The following is an 18401-nucleotide window of genomic DNA, read 5'->3' as shown; positions in this document are numbered from 1 at the left end:
CCTTGCCCTAGAGCTGTCTCCTGGCAGGGTGAAGTGCGGGAGGAGCCCTGCGTGCATCTGCAAGGTGATGCTGTTGATGCCTGGGTGTATTACATGTGTATTACAAGCACTAGGCAAGACAGCCGCATGGGACCTTCCTCTTGCCCCTCTAAAATCCCTTTAAACAGAGTTACCCTGGAAATCATGTGTTAAGCCCTGAGCTTTACTTCTTGAATTTTTATTAAATACTAAAGAAGCTACATGGTATTTCATAGATTAAGAAACCGACTTTCAGTTCATTCGATTTAAATACGTCTTCATTATATGGTTTGTTTAAAAATTTGTGACTATTTAGCAGCTTTCAAATTGTGCTATTTAGCAGTTTTCAAATTATGAGATGATGCATAGCAAATTTTCCGAGTGATTTTTCACTTCATGGTCGTATAATATAATAGGCTCTGGAAGAAACACTCCTGGCAGAAGCAATTTAATCATCCTGTTGTAAGTGTGAGGAAGAGGGGCGGGGGAGAGGGGGTGGTTGGGGGAGAGAGAGAGAAAGGAAAGGTTTCTCAGAGCGCTAATACTTCTCCCCGAGGCAGCACAAGTTATTTAAGCCAGGTCAAAGCTTCTTTGGCTTCAGTTTTCCTCTGAGGACAACCTAATGCTGATTCTTCATTTTCTCAAGATAAACAAGGTAAGTCTGTGTTCTGTATATGGATTTACTGAGTCCTTACAGGAATTTGTTAGTTGATGTATAACATCTTACGAAACTAAAACCAAAAGCCAAATTCCTGTTTGTCTGAAGTGTTCAAAAAATGTGTAAACAGTTTTTGCAAAGGTATATTATGCTTTATTATTAGAGTACTAATAATTCAATGAAAAAGAAAAAAATGTAAAAGTAATGTAGTGGATGAAATACTTACAGAAGGATGTTGCTGCTGTAGGTGTATGTATAAAATCATAATGTCTAAATATGATAACTTTACATATTTACAGGCTTACAAGATTTTAAAACTGGATTTGAAATTGAGCAGTGCTTCAACTCAAACATACCTCATAATGTTATCACAAAATTATATTTTTCTTTAAAGCAATTTGACTTGTATTTAAAACTGTATCAACTGTTTTGCATATCACATAACCCTTTTATATACAAATAAATACAAATACTTTTATATGGACATGTATGATAGAAATTTAAAAGTTTATTTTCATTACTTTTTAAAATTGTAAATCATGTTTAGGTTCCAAAAATTTTGCTTTCATGTGTTATAGTCAGGCAAGGGCCAGAGAAATGTAACTTTTTTGTATAAATAACTTAATGATGACTCATTTTAACTGCTTTATTTAATATAGTTTATAGTTTTTTTGTTTTTTGTTTTTTTTGGTTTCCTAAGACTACCTATTTTTGAAGATCTTTCTCAGCCATATTTCAGAGAAACTAATCAAAATTCTCAAATGATATGTATGTTTTAACTATCTTTAGATTAAAAGAAAACACATTTAAGAGTCTAAATAATATTTTGAAATAGACTTATTTTGTGCTTTCAGATAGTTCATGTGGAGAAGTGTAATCTGGTCGTTTTTTCCCCTAACTCATTTTCTTGTTCACTCGTATGCTGTTGCCACAGAAGATCTGGCTGAAATTAGAAGTGTTGTTTGTCATCGCTAGACCTTGTGTCAAAGCCATTCTGAGAATCTTCTAGAAAAGGGTAGTCGTAGTTGTGTATATTCACAAACAGTGCTGCTCTTCAAAGGCTAACCATGTAATATGTGTGGTAAAATCAACACTTTGTTTCTTGCTTCTTTATAAATTAAAAAAAAAAAAAAACACCTCTAAATCAATATCCGAGGGGCATGTGGAGGCTTTTATACATTAGCAAAGTCTTCAGCATAAGACTTGTGCTTTGTTTATATGTTTATTTAATATTCTCATTAACACTTGTATAGAGCTAATTCCTGATTTAGTTCGAGTTAACACTTCACACAACTTCAGAAGCAGGGCTCATCCACGGAAAGAAGGCATAAACATGCTTAGGATGGTTGTAATATGTCATGATTTTTATCTTTCCCTTCCCTAATCCCCAATTTAGTTTAAGTCATTTGTCTCAAAAGGAATCTTAACATCTGTTGGTTTCACAACATCTTCATGTTTAACCAACTGAGTGAAATGGCCTCTTGCTTCTTATATGTGCTTATTTTAATGGGCAGTAAGAAATTATTTTTCTACTGAAGTAAAAAGTATATTAAAAAAATATTTGAGTATAGGTGATTAACAACATTGTGTTTGTTTCTGCTGTACAGCGAAGTGAATCAGCTACATACTTTTTTTTTTTAGATTCTTTTCAAAAAGTGTATTTTTTTTTCCTTTGCACTTTAAACTTTGTGTAAGAGTGCAGAAGCAGTGTGTTCTGGATTTTTTTTTTTTTAATCTGATTGGCCAATGATTAGGAACTGCTTTGGTTCCTTCACTAATCTGTGAAGGTGTATGCACAGTTAATGCCCTCGGATTTGGTTACAAGATTCAGTCAGCGGCTCACTCAGTAAATATTTTTGGGAGAAACTGGCATCTCCCAAAGCACTCTGAACAGGAGGGGCCTAAGGAGAGAGACATGAAAGCATATCCAGAGGAAAAACTACATGTAAGTAAAGGATTTTATTAAAGTCCATCACATTCATCTAAGCGTTTTCATAGAGCAGTTTATAGTCAATTAGCAAGTACTTTTTAGGGAAGCCAGCAGTACAAGAGTGGAAAGAGCAGTGTCCCTGTAGCTTAGCCTGGTTCCACTCGGTTGCAAGTGCAAATGCTTGAGGTGGTCTTAAAGGAACGGCAGCGGTCATCTCAAGTAAGTAGGATAAAGTACAGCTTGGAGGCAGAAAACATCATCTCGTACATCAGGAACAGGCTGGAGGCAGCCTGGTTGGCACAGAAGGTTGCTATCAGGGAACGGAGAGAGGCAGATGAGGCAGAGTTGGAGCCAGAGACCAACGACCAACATCTTTATGAAAGTTAATCTGCTATGGTTGTATAGACCCCAGCTGAAATGAGAAGCATCTCAGCATAAGGAGAGTAATGGAAGCAAGAAGGAAGGGACGGATGGAGAAGATGAGGCCGAGAGAGTCACAAAGATAACCACGTTCGATCATGGAATAGTGGCAGCCCCTTTAACAGAAATGGGACGTTAGGAGAGAAGACCTCTTGGGATCTGTGACACTCTACCGGTCAGGTTCAGCCAGAGGAGCAGAATCTGAAGGAGACAGACATTAAGAGATTTATTACCGGGCCTCTGTGGTTGTGAAGCAGGTCTGAAATCCACAGGGCAGCCTTGAGCTTGGACAGCCCGGGCCCCCAGGAATGGCTGGAGCTGCAGCCCGCATGGGGGGGGTATCCCCAATCAGAGGGGCCTTAGTTCAACCCTTGAAGCCTTTAAATCATCTAGATTGTGTGAAATAGTCCCCCTTATTAAAGTCAACCGAATGTGTCCTCTAATCACACCTACAAGGTATACCTAGACGTGTGTTTGATTGAATGACCAATACTGTAGCCCAGCCAAGGAGGCACAGAATAAAACCATCAGAATCCTCCAACTTGTTATGAACTCCAAGGGGCTGGTTCGATTTCTTAGGTGACAATGGAAGAAATACATCAGAAATTCACCTTTCCGAACTGAAATTCAGGAAAGGTGCTGAGACTGGAGGGCTTCCCTGGTGGCTCAGATGAGAAGGAACCCACCTGCAATGCAGGAGACCTTAGTTCAATCCCTGGGTCAGAAAGATCCCCTGGAAGAGGGCATGACAAACCAACGCAGTGTTCTTGCCTGGAGAATCCCATGGCAGGAGGAGCCTGGTGGGCTACAGTCCATAGGGTCACGCAGAGTCGAACACAGCTGCAGCGGCCAGCACAGCACAGCAGAGCACTGATTTGAGCTACCCACTGGAGTTAGGAGTTACCCACTAGAGGTGATATGTGGATGTCAGTCAGGAGTTTGGGAGGTCCCCATACAAGGCTATAAACTTCTCCATCAAAGACGAATTCTTAGGAGAAACCATTTTTAAGGGGCAGAAGAAAGAAGAGTTGACTAAAAGATGGAAAGAAAAGATTAAATTTAGATTGAGTTTAGATTAGGTGCTAAGAGGAATGCTATAGCATCATATGAGTTTGGCTGTCCATCTCTGCTAAGCTTTCTCACTCATGTCACAAAATTTCCATTGGGGCAGGGGGACACTGTTGGCCCCTGGTTTCCTCCTATACTATATTGAGGGATCTTGCTGCCAGGGATTCAAACAGAATCTGCACTGAGAGAAAGCCAGTGGGTTTTGTTTTGTTTTCAATTGTGAGCTTTAAACATACAATTAAGGTAAAACATTCCAGACTGCAGATATGACAGACATAAAGAATCAGATACATATTCCAGACAATGAAGAGTTAGAGGTACAGCCATTCTGCTTACTTAGTGGAGAGATTTGAGGGGAGTTTCAGCCCAGTCTTGAATGCCTTGTCTCTTGCTCATCTGTTCAGCATTTTCTTTAACCCTCAGTATACAAGCTCAGATGTCTCCTCTGAGAAAAGTTCATTAACTCACCGTGGCAGGGATGTTAACTCTGTCCTTTGTCCTATCTCTTGGGCATATTTGCACTTGTTATCCTGCTGAATGGGACTTCCCTGGTGGCTCAGTGGTTTTAGAAAAAAGAAAATCTGCCTGCCAGTGCAGGAGATGCGGGTTCCATCCCTGGGTCAGGAAGATTTCCCCTGGAGAAGGAAATGGCAACCCACTCCCGTATATTTTTCCTGGGAAATCTCATGGACGGGGGGCCCTTGAGCGCTACAGTCCATGAAGTCACAAAGAGTCTGGCACGACTGGGACGGAACAGCCACACCACCGTCCTGCTGAGGTAGAGCTGCTTGTATGATTTTCTCCCCCACCAGCTGGTGGTCAGCTCCCTGCAATTCTGAGGGTCAGCTCCCGGCAATTTTGATGATCAGCTCCCTGCAATTTTGAATCCACCACCTTGGAGGGAAAAGTTTCTGGGGGTTGAAGAGTAAAGTTTAGGAGAATAAGGTAGAGAAGAAGAGGAGGGGAAGTGAATGGCAGGATCATTGCAGGAGGTGGGGGAGGTGTTTACCATGGTCCTAATATGGACGAGGTGGAGGATGGAGTTGGAAGGGATGAAACCTGGGAGAGATCTGTCTTCTTGAAAAGTAAAGACAAACAGATGCGAAGGAAAATGTTCCTTCTTTAACGAGGATATTTCCTGATGTGAAAAGCTCGTTGATTTTTAAACTGTATTTGTTAATTTAATATAAAGCATGTAAAGGGCTTATAACAATGAAAGCTGCTAGTCCTGTGTATGTGTCCGTATGTGTTGATCTGTGTGTGAATGTGTGTGTGATCTGAGGGCCTATTATGAGTCCGTTCTTACATATTTTGTTTAATTGACATTTTACCTGTTTTTCCCAGTCATATGCTCTCCTAGTGTTTGGTTACAAATGCTATTATTAACAAGACAAAATGTGGTTCCTTCGTCAACTAATTGAAAGCATTTTACAAATAGTGGAATTCTATGTGAACATGATTATGATGCATTGGGTTGCAAGAAAACAAGAAAAGTGACTTTCCGTATCAGCATTGTCTTGCAATGCCTTTGAGAGGAAAATATAAAGGTTAAAGAAAAGTGTCTCATTCTAAAATTGAAAGTACTGGTCTGTACTTCCATGGTGTTTAACTTTTCTCATCAGAATTGTTTAATGTATTCCTAATATGATTATTTTCACCCCTGCCTTCCAGAGTTTTATGTTTTATTTTGTTTATTTTTATTGTCTTTAACTTAGCAAAAAGTGTGTGTTAGTTGCTCAATCATGTCTGACTCTTTGTGACCCCTTGGACTATAGCCCACCAGGCTCCTCTGTCCATGGAATTCTCCAGGCAAGAATACTGGAGTGGGTTGCCATTCCCTTCTCCAGGGGATCTTCCTGACCCAGGGATAGAAGCCGGGTCGTCTGCATTGCAGGCAGTTTCTTTACCATCTGAGCCACCAGGGAAGCAAAAAGTAGATGTTTTCTTGATCTGTAAAATCTATAAAAATGTTTTTCTTTCCTCAAATTGATTTAGAACTTGACTGCTTAGCGTCTTTCAAAAAATGTGAACTTGTTTGCAGAGAAATTCAGCTGAAATCAACTTTTCAAAAATTTAGGTACCAGGGACATATATAGTATTTCTCTCCTTTTGTTCTATTTTAGGGGTAATTTCAAGAAGCATTATCAAGAGCCTTTTACTGTAGAATTTCAGATTTAAATTTGCAGATAAAATCTTCCTGGCTTAAGGAGAACTGCAGAACTAAGAGCCGTGTCTCTAGACCATATCTAATGCACAGTGATGCAGGTCCTTGTTCATTAAAGGACACCATACATGGCTGCCTCCAGGTGGCACCAACTGTTAGGTAACATTTATTGTAGCAGAGATGCTCGAATCTCTGGAGGTTGGACTCTGTCTGTTCAAGTGTGAATAAATGGTGTGTGACAATGTCTGTTCTTCCTGAAACAAACAATCCACTCAGGGCCTCACTACTTGCATGATCAGATTCTTCATCTTCTTCTTTTATTTACAAAATGGGAATCAAAATTTCATCTACAGTTGAGGCCAGACAGAGTTTGGAGCAGAAAATTTGAGGCTGTGATCTTCACTGTGGCTTTAGAAGCCATGTGGGCACTAGCTAAGGATTTATGTCCTGACCCTTTAAATAAAGAATTTGGATGAGATCACTCATTTTTAAAGTTCCAGTGCTAAATTTCAGATCTATTCTATTCTGAAATGCACCAGTTGAATCCACCTAATTGTATTCATTTTGGGATTTCAGCTCCGTGTTTAATTTTTGTATTCTTTTAATCTTCGTTTGAACAGAAAACAGTTATTGCCAGTATGAAATTATCTTACTGCTTTCATATCACAGAAGCCTCAAGGTATAGTAAGAAAAGTATTTAATATTGTAAATTCACTTCTGGTCTAGTGAGGAAAGTGTCAGGTTTTTTTTCAACTGTGTTCAGTTGTTTTCCCTCCAGGAAAAGAGTTACTAGCTCTGCAATCTTGGTCTCATCTGTCTCCACCTGACGGGGTGTAATGTCTCAGTCAACCGAGGCTGCTCTGACAAAAATGCCATAAACTTGGTGGATTGTAAATGACGGAAACTTGCTTCTGGAGGCTGGAAGCCCAGGGTCAGGGCACCAGCATTGTTTGCTTCCTGGTTCACAGATGGCCATCTTTTTCTGTAACCCCACACGGTAGAAGGAGCAGGCATGCATTTTGGGGTCTCTGTTATAAGGGCACCAACCTCATTCATGAGGGCTTCACCCTCATGACCTAATCACCTGCCCAAAGCCCTGGCTCCGAGTACCACCACCACGCAGGTTTCAATATGTTAACTGGGGGGATGGGAGACCCATTCAATCTATAGCCTGCGGCTGAGTCAAAGCCAGAACATTTTTGTGTCATTAACACCTAATGTTTCTCTCACTCAGACTCTCAGGACTGTCATTCTTTTATTGTACAGTCAAGTTAGGACAATGCCTTGAGAATAATAACCAATACCTGGAGAATGAAAGGTAGAGTGGCTGACTTCGCTAACACGTGCATAACTCCTATCCCTCATTTGGTTCACATTTTCATTCTGTTATTGCTTTAGTATCTGCTCAGGAACATTTATTTTTTGGCAACAGAATCTTTAAATACTGTGCTTGACCCAGTTCAGTTAATTCCTTTGATGCCCTAAGACACATATAATGCTGTGCTGTGGATTGGTGAGTCTTGGTCATCAGAGTTTCCCTTCACCAGTACACATTTTAGGCTTTTCTTATATATTGCAAATTCTGTTCGTCTGATTTTCTAAAGATGGAAGGTGAAGTGAAGTGAGGTGACGTGAAGTGAAGTCATTCAGTCGTGTCCGACTCTTTGCGACCCCGTGGACTGTAGCCTACCAGGCTCCTCCGTCCCTGGGATTCTCCAAGCAGGAATACTGGAGTGGGTTGCCATTTCCTTCTCCAGAAGACCTTCCCAACCCAGGGATCGAACCTGGGTCTCCTGTATTGCAGGCAGACGCTTTACCGTCTGAGCCACCAGGGAAGTCAGAAGGAAGGTAGAAGGGTGAAAATGAAAGACCTCAAATTCTTAATATTCTTATTTACCATTTTTTGGTTTGTTTTTTTAATTTCCTAAGTGTTTCTTTTGCTCTTTGGATGTGAAACTTTATGTTTTATTTAACACTTATGTTTTGTATTTACAGTGTTGTGTTAATTTCTACCATATAGCCAAGTGACTCAGTTGTGTGTATATATGTGTGTGTGTGTGTGTGTATATACATATATATTATTTTTCATATTCTTTTCAGTTATGGTTTATCCCAGGATATTGCATATAGTTCCCTGTGCTTTATAGTAAGACTTTGTTGTTTATTCATCCTATGTGTAATAGTTTGTATCTGCTAATCCCAAGCTACCAGTCCACCCATAGCAACCACAAGTCTGTTCACTATGTCTGTGAGCCTGTTTCTGTTTTGTAGAGAAGTCCACTTGTGTTGTATTTTAGAGTCCATGTATAAGTGATGTCCTACAGTATTTAATACATTCTAACCACAGTCGGTGGAGAGCAGCCAGCAGGTTCCCAATGACCCATGTGGACCTATTTGTGTGCACGTAGTGTTCCTATCACTCATAGACTCTCATCACTGGGCACAGCCAAACCCCAAATTACTCCCAAGACTTGTGTGGCCAGGCCTCCAATTACCACTGTTTACTTAACTTGCCCATTTGCTGCCTGTTTGGCTCATTCTCCAAGGCTCAGTTTGATCTCCCTGCCAGCCGGAATGGTTTGCTTTACAAGGACCAGCTGCTCAGAATCCACTGTGAAGACAGCCACCCTCACTCTTGTGGTCTTTTTTTTTTTTTTTTAAGCCCCAGGAAAGTTGCTTTTTCTTCCTTGGCCTCCCTCTGCCTGTTCCTGCTGAGTAATTCACCCTTCTCTTTCCACTTTGAATCTGAAGATTTTTCTCTTGAATCAACTAACTTAACTCCTTCTATACCTATTTGTAATATTGGTATACTTTACCTCTTAAAACATAAATTACCTTTATGATCATTCTGTTAATAGAACTACTTTTTAAAAATTTTTTATTCCCATCCTCTAAAATAGGTGTTAGAATTTAAGCTAATGATACGGTGAGTAAACAGCAATCTAAATAAACCTCCAGTTATGACATAAGAGGGGCCTACCTGGTAGCTCTGATAGTAAAGAATCTGCCTGTAATGAGGAAGCCCCGGGTTTGATCCCAGAGGAGCCTGGTGAGCTACTGTCCATGAGATCACAAAGAGTCTGACACAACTGAACAGCTAACACTTTTTTCACTTTACGATATAACAGACTGAAACATTTCCAGACAATAGTATTGCAGAAGATTACAGCTACCTCAAGCAGCTCATATTCTCTCATGGTGGATTTTGCTTCCCGTGTCCAGTTCAGTTCAGTTCAGTCGCTCAAGTCATGTCCGACTCTTTGCAAGCCCATGAATCGCAGCACACCAGGCCTCCTGTGTAGTGACACATAAAATTTCTGTTGTTTGGGTGCAGGTCTATGGGGTAGTCAGGTAAGGCTTGGGTAGGATAGGGTAATGAGGATGGATAGTTTTGTAACTAAGTTGCCATTTGTATGAGATCCCTACAGTATTTCCTGGCTACTGATCCACTGGAAGTTTGCCAGTTAATTTATTTGTCTTCTTTGCCACTGCATTGAAAATATCCCATGGACTGATGATGTTCTCAATGTCCTTATTAATAAAATGAAAACTGGATTATTTTTAAAAGCTACCAGTAGTAAAGATGTCTCTTTGACCACCTGTATTTCTTACCTTGTAATTTTATGAATGCAAAAGAAAAGAGATGGCTGCTGACACCTCTGAGTTAACTTTCTCTTAAAAAGTTTGGACTTAAAGATGACAATTTTATAGCTTCAAAAATATTGATCCCAGTACCCCAGTTTTCTTTGAATTCTTTGCTTAATCAGATCTTAGCAAATAACACTTTGGCATACTATTAAAAATCTTTAGAGTAACATCCAATTACTTGAGGATTATAAATCAGACATTACAGTAGGTGCTGGCATGTCCTGTTTTATTCTGCAAAGTGTAAGCTCTGCTGCCCTGCTCTCGTACTGTGAGTTTCCATGTGGAATGTCCTCTCTGGATCTGTAGGTTTTGTGGCCCCAGGATCTCAACATTGTGGAGACCACCAGCCACAAGGGACAGAGCAGCGAGCCTTCAGAGAGACACACACCCATGATCACTGACTGTAGTGACTGCCTGTCACCTTCTTTCTTGATCTCCAAGTTTCCTGAATTGATGGAAAGTTTAGTAAAACCTTGAAAGAGAGGAAGATGCTGTGGCCACATTGTCCTTCCCTGGGTTTTTATCATCAGAATTGATCATAAGTTTTCCAAAGTCTGATCAAAGTTCAGAAACAACAAAAAAATACCCAGTAGATATTTTTTCTAATGATAATCCTTCAAGTGGATCAAAATAGGGTTTTCCTTATATTATAAAGCATGAGATAGTTTCGTCCATGAGAAATGCTAGACTTGGGCCTGTTCAGAAAAACAGAAGCCCACATACCTGATGGCACTTAACAGTTACAAACCAAGCTAAAACATGCTAAATGCTAAGTAAAAGATTTTAGTTTCCTGCCTTGACAAAAAATGTTTGCCATCACTGAAGAGGTCACGTTTCAACTTAGAATTCTGACTGCTGGGAGCTCTGTGCTTGACTGTGATACACCCCCACCTTCTTCTGGGACCCACTACCCCCACCTTCCGTTCCCAGATGCTGGCTCTGCAAAGCACCTCAAGGGGTCCTGCCTGCTCCCACCTGGACTTTGGGGTATGCACGTTGGTGGTGCTGTTCATCGTTAGGAGAGAGAAAAACATACGGGCTGGCCCTGAATGTGGGATTGGGGCCTCTGGATGGGGAATTCTAGGCTCCAAGGATCTTGGAGGCTTCATGTAGAAGCCAGCCCACAGGCTCTAGGTGGGCAAACCCTCTGGATGCCCTCCTGGTCCCTGGGGAGGAAAAGGCTCCATCCTCTGTACAAGATTGTGGCCACAGGAGGGACTGGGCCAGGCCCTGGAATGCAGGAGAGGAGGATTTAATGGTCCTCCAGAGATGACCTTCCATCCAGAGATGATCCAGAGATGCCTGGAGTATCATACATTCTTATTAACTGTATGGATTAACTCATTTTGTAGTATGATCTTTGTCAAATTTTGTTTTACATACAGACTCTTTATATACATCCCATCTGTTCAGGAATGATGGGTAACGCCAGCATGATTAATGTGCCTAAGCAGACAGGAGGGAATCTCAGAGTCCTCTTCACATGAACTTGCCCTTTAAAAGTTGGTCAGGCCCATTTCATTCCATCCTGTTTCTCTGGACAGTGCTTATCCCATCCTTTCAGTAATTACCTTGTGGGTCATTCTGGGATGATAGCGCTCTCCCTCTGTACAGAGATGCACAGTCATACATGCTGCTTGACTCTCCAGTGTGGATTGGGGAGGTCGTAAGCCTGAATACAGTTAATTCCTGCTCAGGGGCCAGTTCAAGCTAGACTGGCTCCCCAAAGAGGAGACTGTGTGATTGTCCCCGTCACTCACTATTTTGGGTGCCTGATGCTGTGACCTTGAGTTTCAACGTGGGTCCCTTTTGGTCATGGGTGACTGGTTACACAGTACGAGTCTCTCCCAGATCAGTGTACCCCTGACTCAGACTCTGTCAAGAACTCCTGCCCATCTCTTTAAAGTCACCCTGCTGGTCTCTGAAATCCCTAAAAAGAACTCCACTTGTGTTACATAACTCATATTTCAAATCAGACTATCCTGAGTTTGATGAAAACCCATCCAGTTGCTTTAAAGGGATGTAGTAAGAAGCAGAGAACCTACTTTGTTTTATAGAATCTGGAAAGAAATGTACTCATGTAATTTGTGATCTCAAACTGTTTTCTTCCCATAATGACCAGCGCAGCAGGTCATTGCTACACAGTAATGAGGAACTTCATATGTGCACATTCAGTTCAGTTCAGTTCAGTCGCTCAGTTGTGTCCAACTCTTTGCAACCCCATGAATTGCAGCACGCCAGGCCTCCCTGTCCATCACCAACTCCCGGAGTTCACCCAGACTCACGTCCATCGAGTCAGTGATGCCATCCAGCCATCTCATCCTCTGTCGTCCCCTTCTCCTTCTGCCCCCAATCCTTCCCAGCATCAGAGTCTTCTCCAATGAGTCAACTCTTCGCTTGAGGTGGCCAAAGTACTGGAGTTTCATCTTTAGCATCATTCCTTCCAAAGAAATCCCAGGGCTGATCTTAAACAGGAAAAGATCCACATACCTGATGTCACCTAACAGTTAGAAACCGAGGACTATAACCTAGAAAGGACCCCTCTATGTATTGAATCAGTTATTGCTAGAGTCTCCCCTTCTAACCCCATTTTCTCTGAGACAACACAGAGAAGAAAAATTTCTAACTCTGCTGTTAGAAGAGGAGCCTCTATTTTCTAAGTAGGGAAGTATTGCCAATCAATTCAGTAACTCAATTCTCAGATCTAAAGTTAGAGAATTGAGTGTACTCTTCACAAAAATACTATTATATTTTTTAAATCCACACTAGATTTTATTTATAATCCTATGTACCATGGTACAGATTAAGCTACTGTAACAAGACACTCACAGATAGAGTGGCTTAATCAAGACCCTCCCAGAGTAGTGCAGGTAGACCATCTCATCTGGGGCTGGCATAACAACTGCAACACATCAGGGACCCAGGCTTTGCTAGCTTCAACACATGCTTGCATCCTGGGGCCCAAAGTGGCTGCTGCAACACCCACTATCACATCCCTATGCCATCCACAGTGGAGATGAGAAGGGCAATGTGGTCAGCCTTTAGCTGGGAGGATGAGGGAAGTTCTATCACTAGAGAAAAGGGTAAGGATGGATACTCAGGGCATGAGAAGTCTCTGTGATCTGTTGCCACTTACGCTTGATTCTGAAGAGCATTTTGAGCTAAATATGTGAAAGATACAGAAAGATGTGCTTTGAGTTGAACATGGGGAATTAGTGTTATTCTACTTGGAGACCCAATCTATGCAAAACACTTTGAGATCTCACAGTGTAGCAGGAGGTAAGTTCAGAACCACGATCTTTTCATTCCTGCTTGAGACAAGCTCCCATTTCATAGACAAGGAAAGTGAGGCAAAGAGAGACAAAGTGAGCCACTTGCAGACTCAGAACTAACACAGGTGGAGCTGGGACCTGAATCCACAGGCTCTGATCCCACGGAAGGCCCTCAAACCATTTCCTATCCAACCAACACTGAGTGTATTAGTCTGCCTTTTCAAATTGGAACAAAACGAAAGATTCCCTAAATAGTAATTGTTGTTCAGTTGCCCGGTTGTGTCCCGACTCTGTGACCCTGTGGACTGCAGCACGCCAGATCTCTCTGTTCCTCACCATCTCCCAAAGTTTGCCCAAGTTCATGCCCATTGCGTCAGTGATGCCATCCAGCCATCTTATCCTTTGACACCCACTTCTCCTTCTGCCCCTCAATCTTTCCCAGCATAAAGGACTTTTCTAATGAGTCAGCTTTTCGCATCAGATGACCAAAATACTGGAGTTTCAGCTTTAGCATCAGTCCTTCCAATGAGTATTCAGGGTTGATTTCCCTCAAGACTGACTGGCTTAATCTCGTTTCAGTCCAAGGGACTCTCAGGAGTCTTCTCACAGTTCAAAGGATTCAATTCTTTGGTGCTTTGCCTTCTTTATGGTATAGCTCTTACAACCTTACATGACCACTGGGAAGACCACAGCCTTGACCACAGTATTGTCTCTGCTTTTCAACACTGTATAGACTTGTCTTTGCTTTCCTGCCAAGAAGCAAACGTCTTATGATTCCATGGCTGCAGTCACCATCCGCAGTGATTTTAGATTCCCCCAAAGAGGAAATCAGTTACTACTTCCATTTTTTCCCCTTCTATTTGCCATGAAGTAATGGGGCCAGACCTGGGTTTGATCCCTGGGTCAGGAAGATCCCCTGGAGAAGGAAATGGCAACCCACTCCAGTACTCTTGCCTGGAAAATCCCATGGGTGGGGGATCCTGGTAGGCTGCAGTCAATGGGGTCTCAAAGAGTCAGACACAACTGAGCGACTTCACTTTCACTTTCAGTTTCATAGGGCCAGATGCCATGATCTTAGCTTTTTTAATATTGAGTTTTTAAGCCAGCTCTTTCACTCTCCTCTTTCACCCTTATCAAGAGGCTCTTTAGTTCATCTTCACTTTCTGCCATTAGAGTGGTACCATCTACATACCTGGGGTTGATGTTTCTCCCACCTATCTTGATTCCAGCTTGTAACTCATCCAGCCCCACATTCTCATGATGTGCTCAGTGTATAGATTAAACAAACAGGGTGCAGCAGACAGCCCTGTCTTACTCCTTTCTCAATCTTGAGCCAATCAGTTATTCCATACAGGGTCCCAACTGTTGCTTCCTGACCCGCATACAGGTTTCTCAGGAGACAGGTAAGATGGTCTGGTGGTCCCATCTAAATGGTAATAACTTGGTTTAAACATTTTTTTTAAAAAAAGAAAAAACCTAAAATGTGCAATAAAACATTTTCTTTTTTTGTAGGTTTCAGCCTGAAGTATTGTTTTATGTTTACAGTCAGAATGTCATATAGTTAAGGAGATATTCTAAGTTTACATTCAGTAAGTGAAATACAGTTTCAATTAAGGTGTTAATTTAGAACAAAGAAGAGTTTAAAAAAATATATGTGACATAAACGTGGTATGTTTTACTCCTGGGAAAATAAATCTGAGGCCTTATTTTCTGAACACTGAGTGGGTTTTTTGTTTATTTATTTATTTTTGGCTAGAAGTATATTTAGTATATTTGTTAATTTTAAAAATAATTTTATTTTATATTGCAGTATACTTGATTTATAATATTGTGTTAGTTTCAGGTGTACTGCAAACTGATTCAGTTATACATATACATATATCTATTCTTTTTCAGATTCTTTTCCAGTTTAGATTATTACAGAATATTGGAATAGAATTCTCTGTTCTGTGCAATAGGTCCTTATTGTTTATCTATTTTATATATGCTATTTTTTGCTACTGTTTAGTCGCTAAGTCATGTCTGACTGTTTGCATCCCGATAGACTGTAGCCCACTAGGCTTCTCTGTCCATGGGATTTTCCAGGCAAGAATACTGCAATGGGTTGCCATTTCCTTCTCCAGGGGATCTTCCCAACCCAAGGATACAATAGTGTTTATATGTTAATCTCATCCTCCTAATTTATCCCTCCCCAACTTTCCTCCTTGATAACCGTAAGTTTGTCGTCTGTGTCTGTGAGTCTGTTGCTGTTTTGTGTATAACTTCATTTGTATCATTTTTTTAGATTCCCTATATAAGTGATATCATAAAATATTTGTCTCTGTCTGACATACTTCATTTAGTATGATAATCCCTAGATTCGTCCATGTTGCTGCAAAAAAATGGCATTATTTCATTATTTTTTATGGCTGAATATATATATCCCCTGTATATATATCATGGGCTCCCCGCTGCTCAGTGGGTAAGGAAACTCAGGTTTGATCTCTGGGTGGGGAAGATCTCCTGGAGGAGGTAATGGCAAGCCACTCCAGTATTCTTGCCAGAGAATCCCATGGACACAGGAGCCCTGAAGGCTAGTCTGTAGGGTCACAAAGAGTCAGACACAAATGAAGCAACTTAGAATGCATCCAAGCACGTATGTATGTATATCACAGCTTCTTTATCCATTCATCTGCTGATGGACATTTATGTTGTTTCCATGTCTTGGCTATCGTAAATAGTGCTGCAATGAACTTAGGAGGCATATATCTTTTCAAAGTATGGTTTTCTCTGGATGTATGCCCAAGAGTGGAATTGCTGGATCGTATGGTGGCTCTGTTTTTAGTTTTTAAAGCACCTTCATTCTATTTTCCACAGTGGCTGCACCTACTTGGATTCCCATCAACAGTGTAGAAAGGTTCCCTTCTCTGCACACCCTCTCTGGCATTTATTGCTTGTGGACTTTTAAATGATGGCCATCCTGACTGATGTGAGGTGGCACCTCATTGTAGTTTTCACTTGCACTTCGCTAATAATCAGTGATATTGAGCATATTTACATGTGCTTTTTGGCCAACTGTATGTCTTCTTTGGAGAAGTTTCTAGTTAGACCTTCTGTTTTCTGATTTTTTTTATTTTTAGCTATTTGAGCTCTTTGTATGCGTTGGAAGTTAATCCCTTGTCCGGTTGCAGATATATCTGAGGCCTTATTTTCTGAACATTGAGTTGTTAATAAACACTTTAGATATCTCCATGACATACTTTAGAGCACGTTTTAACCGAGTCAAGCTGAAATAAGTCCATCCCAGGATTGGGGGCTTAATCTCATCCTCAGAACATGTAGGTGATCACTGATCCTCAGGTGCTTTAACTTGTATGCATCACATTTATTAAACAAGAAGATGACCGTGTATAGTATCCACTCCCTAGATGTATTTGTTTGCTCAGTCTGCATGACAAAATATCACTGACTGGGTGTTGGAATAGCAGTTTATCCTCTCACAGTTCTAGGGGCTGGGCATCCACGACCACGGTATGGGCAGGTGTGGTTCCTCTGAAGCGTCTGTCCTTGGCTTGGAGGTGGATGCTGTCTTAGTGCCTCTCCATGCCATGGTCACTCTGCATCCTCATCTCCTCTTCTTGTGAGGGCACAAGTCAGATGAGTTAGGGTCTCCTTAGGGGGCTTCTTTTAAGTTAATCACCATGTATAGACCCTATCTCCCAATAGTCTTATCCTAAGGTTTTGGGGGTTAGGACTTCAACCTGTGAACTGTGGATGGGTACCCTGTTCAGTCCAGGCCGTACTTTGGGAACATAGAGACCTAGACTCGAGCCAGATGTCCAGCATGCGGCTGCCTCCTCCCTGACGGCTTTGGCCAAAACAGGATGCGGGGCAGGTGGTGTGTTTCAGTAACCTTAAGCCTCTTTCTTAAAGAGACCTCTAGTCTTTCCCATTCTGTTGTTTTCCTCTATTTCTTTGCATTGATCGTTGAAGAAAATTAGAGATACCAAGTGAACATTTCATGCAAAGATGGGCTCAATAAAGGACAGAAATGGTCTGGACCTAACAGAAGCAGAAGATATTAAGAAGAGGAGGCAAGAATACACAGAAGAACTGTACAAAAAAAGATCTTCATGACCCGGATAATCATGATGATGTGATCACTCATCTAGAGCCAGACATCTTGGAATGTGAAGTCAAGTGGGCCTTAGAAAGCATCACTACAAACAAAGCTAGTGGAGGTGATGGAATTCCAGTTGAGCTGTTTCAAATCCTGAAAGATGATGCTGTGAAAGTGCTGCACTCAATATGCCAGCACATTTGGAAAACTCAGCAGTGGCCACAGGACTGGAAAAGGTCAGTTTTCATTCCAATCCCAAAGAAAGGCAATGCCAAAGAATGCTCAAACTACCGCGCAATTGCACTCATCTCACATGCTAGTAAAGTAATGCTCAAAATTCTCCAAGCCAGGCTTCAGCAATACGTGAACCGTGAACTCCCTGATGTTCAAGCTGGTTTTAGAAAAGGCAGAGGAACCAGAGATCAAATTGCCAACATCCGCTGAATCATGGAAAAAGCAAGAGAGTTCCAGAAAAACATCTATTTCTGCTTTATTGACTATGCCAAAGCCTTTGACTATGTGGATCACAATAAACTGTGGAAAATTCTGAAAGAGATGGGACTACCTAACCTGCCTCTTGAGAAATCTGTATGCAGGTCAGGAAGCAACAGTTAGAACTGGACATGGAACCACAGACTGGTTCCAAATAGGAAAAGGAGTATGTCAAGGCTGTATATTGTCACCCTGCTTATTTAACTTCTATGCAGAGTCCATCATAAGAAACGCTGGACTGGAAGAAACACAAGCTGGAATCAAGATTGCCGGGAGAAATATCAGTAACCTCAGATATGCAGATGACACCACCCTTATGGCAGAAAGTAAAGAGGAGCTAAAAAGCCTCTTGATGAAAGTGAAAGAGGAGAATGAAAAAGTTGGCTTAAAGCTCAACATTCAGAAAACGAAGATCATGGCATCCGGTCCCATCACTTCATGGGAAATAGATGGGTAAACAGTGGAAACAGTGTCAGACTTTATTTTGGGGGGCTCCAAAATCACTGCAGATGGTGATTGCAGCCATTAAATTAAAAGACGCTTACTCCTTGGAAGAAAAGTTATGACCAACCTATATAGTATATTCAAAAGCAGAGATATTACTTTGCTGACTAAGGTCCATCTAGTCAAGG

At 41.3% G+C, this 18401-nt stretch overlaps 1 protein-coding gene across 29 annotated transcripts in view; it reads left to right on the top strand.

Moving 5' to 3' along the window:
• RIMS1 (regulating synaptic membrane exocytosis 1) overlaps positions 1-18401 on the top strand; it is a 600054-nt gene that overhangs the window by 558162 nt on the left and 23491 nt on the right. Inside the window, exon 1 of one of the 29 annotated variants that reach the window (XM_040261376.1) lies at positions 513-673. The exons of the other annotated variants lie outside the window; for them this stretch is intronic. The gene's annotated coding sequence lies outside the window, so the exon portion shown is untranslated. Of the gene's footprint in view, positions 1-512; positions 674-18401 lie in introns of those variants that run through there. 29 annotated transcript variants of the gene reach the window in all.

This window comes from Oryx dammah, unplaced genomic scaffold (genome assembly GCF_014754425.2).
Source record: "Oryx dammah isolate SB20612 unplaced genomic scaffold, SCBI_Odam_1.1 HiC_scaffold_19, whole genome shotgun sequence".
Lineage (NCBI taxonomy): Eukaryota > Metazoa > Chordata > Mammalia > Artiodactyla > Bovidae > Oryx > Oryx dammah.
Note: the sequence above shows the minus strand (reverse complement) of the source record. Positions and strands in the feature narration are given on the sequence as shown.